Source organism: Pyxicephalus adspersus, unplaced genomic scaffold (genome assembly GCF_032062135.1).
Source record: "Pyxicephalus adspersus unplaced genomic scaffold, UCB_Pads_2.0 Sca3368, whole genome shotgun sequence".
NCBI classification, from domain to species: Eukaryota; Metazoa; Chordata; class Amphibia; order Anura; family Pyxicephalidae; genus Pyxicephalus; species Pyxicephalus adspersus.
The window spans coordinates 1-2,993 of NW_027320374.1; the positions used below are offsets into that span (position 1 = coordinate 1).

The following is a 2,993-nucleotide window of genomic DNA, read 5'->3' on the forward strand; positions in this document are numbered from 1 at the left end:
AGCTATCTTTCCTTCATTTTACATAGCAAAAAGACAGAAATTTTCCTACAGGTTCCATGGAGTAATGGCTAGCCGAGTTAGCCAGTGCTGAGTGCTTAATCTTCCTCAACCCAGTTTCCCACAGGTATTCAGGCTCGCCCCCTTACCAATGCATTCCATAAAAAAAACTAACATACCTAAGGTTCCATGGTGTAATGGTTAGCGCTCTGGACTCTGAATCCAGCGATCTGAGTTCAAATCTCAGTGGGACCTTTCTTGCTGATACTCTATGAAAAGAAATTACAATCTGGTAAACTTTGCACCCCTAAGCATGTGTGAGGGTATGTTTACTAGTGAAAATAAAGTTAAGAAATTGCTTATATAATGTGACAGTATGTTGTTTTCCAAGCTCACTTTGAATTTTTGTACATGTTTTTACCTGTGATCATATTTATCTGATGACTTAGTAGTTTTTACTTATCAAACATCTTAAAATTTCTTGAAGTATTTTCCTTACCAATTTAGTGTGTGATAAACTACTGATATTTTATGGTGACATCTCACCCAACCCTGGACCCCCACAGCTTTTTTCCTCCCCACTCTTTCAGCAAAATAGGCCTTCATCTTACCCTCATTCCCCGTTACCCACCTTACAAATTCTTACCTAATTTCTCTTGCAGTCTATGGAATACCAGACCTATCTGCTACATACTAAACTCTATCTACAACCTTTACGCTTACGCATGGACAGATAATGATGTTCATTTGCTGCGCTTCATGCTTTTATTTGGTGGTAACAAAGTAAAGAAGGGAAGAAGTGACCCCAGGCCAGCGTGGATGGCAGGGACCTCCAAGTGGGGATATTCAAGGATATTTCCCACAGTCACAGCCGGCCCCGAGAAAATCCAGACTTGGTAAATCACAACAGGCTTTTATAATGTGCGAATCCAAGAATTGCCTGAAGCTACCATTACCCCTGATCTGATGGCTACAGCTAAAGGAGTCTTTAACATGTTAATGGATCGTCCAGTTGATACAGATCTTCTCATTGATAGAGCCCATAGAGCAATGGGTCCCCAACCATCTGACCCCGCTTGCCCAAGAGATGTAATATGCAGAATCCACTACTGTCACAAGAATGAAGATATCATGACAGCAGCAGACCAAAAGCATTTTTTAGAATTTGATGGTACTGAATTACAATTCCTTCCAGATTTATCAGGACATACTTTGGCACTTCGTAGGGCCCTCAAACCCCTTCTGGATATGCTTAAATCATGAGATATACAGTACCGCTGGGATTTCCTTTCCAATTACATGTTCGTTTTAATCATCAAAACTTAGTATTTAAAAAAAAATTAAAGATCTGCTCAAGATTGTAACCACCTTAAACCTATCACAGATTCACTTACCCAATTTGTGTCAAGCCAAATTGGGACCAGGTTGATTTCATCCATCATCATTCGAGACACAAGTTTCTCTATCAACCATGAACTCCATCTTGTTCCTTGATCTTACATGATAGGTACTAAACTAAACTAAATATCATATCCTTTTTTTTTATGATGGGTCTCATGAAACCCCCTTTTTCTTTTTTTGCTGGTACATTCTTATGTTTTGATATATATAGGTCATGGTATAATGTTTAATCAGTTTTACATAGAGGGTTTACTAAGGGTTCATGAATCTGATAAGTCTTAGAGGCAAACTATTTTTTTCTATAATGCGCTCCTTTATGGAGATTATCTTGGTAGGGTGCAATTTTAGGAAGGTTTTTTACTGCTTGGAGGTGACTTAAATTTAGTATTAGACCCAACACTAGATTCCTATTTCAAAATTAGTCTGTGTTCATATGCAAAACTATTCAAATTTAAAAAGTTACTCCAAAAATTTTCCTTAGTGGATATTTGCCGGGTGGCACGTCCTGAGGACAGGGACTATTCTTATTATTAACCAGAACATGCTTCATATCATAGTATGAATGCATTTCTGGTCTCCCAATTTACAGTAACCTTCCCACATTCTGCCACCATAGGTAATTTTCTATGGGCTGACCATGTGCCAGTCTTTTTATCATTAGAGACTTCACCAACCCTCAAACCTATGAACACCTGGAAATGAAATGATAATCTTTTTAAAGACCTGGCATGTATGGCAGACCTATCTAAAGTTATCAAGGAATTTTTAGTCATTCACAAAACGAATGCCAGGCTCTTAAATGTGTAATGCAAGGTTACCTTATCAAACATGTCTCCAGATTAAAAAGGGAAAAAGCTGCCACTATCAAAAAACTTCTGGAATCCATATCCCAATTAGAAGCTAAACATAAAAAAGACTCCAACCCTGACACATTAATACTTTTGTCTTAGCAATCAAAAGCAATATTGGATGAATATTCTTTGAAACTGTGGAATGCCGAATTTGAACACCATTGAAGTCAATGCTGGGAGAATTTGGGTCTTTATGAGGGACTATTAAGGGCTGCAGGAGCAATCAGATTGCTCTTGCAGCCCTTTATTAGTTGTATGTGTTCTTGGATAAAATTACTTTATCCAAGAACACAGGGCACAGGGGATGTGATGAATGGGGAAACTTGCCCGGGGGTCGCCTGCAGTCACAGCTGTGTCCGCAAAGTTCCCACTGTCATGTGACCGTGGGAACCGAGCTGCAGATAAATTCTGCAGTTACACTAAAATTAATTAACCTGTAGTGCCCTGGGGATCGCACACTCTTCTCAATGATTGCAGCTTTGGCTCAAAGTGCGATCCGCAAAGCTGTGACTGCAAAGTTCCCACGGTCATGTGACCGAAATAGGCAAAGAGGTTTCTTTTTGGGCATTGTGCTTAACATGCTTCAAATTGATAAGAGTGACTATTTCTTCTTATGATTTCTGATGTCATGGGGTTGGCTCCATGACAAAGGTAGTAAGTAAATATATAGTGGGCCAAGGTCTAAAATGCCTTTCAAACCTGCATAAACGTCGTGAAAGGCTGGAAAAACAAGAAAATATGTTT

General features: G+C 39.1%; 1 non-coding gene across 1 annotated transcript; it reads left to right on the forward strand.

Moving 5' to 3' along the window:
• The first annotated feature begins 180 nt into the window (after positions 1–180).
• TRNAQ-CUG (transfer RNA glutamine (anticodon CUG)) lies at positions 181–252 on the forward strand. The gene has a single exon. It is a non-coding gene; the product is annotated as a tRNA-Gln (tRNA).
• The last annotated feature ends 2,741 nt before the right edge of the window (positions 253–2,993 follow it).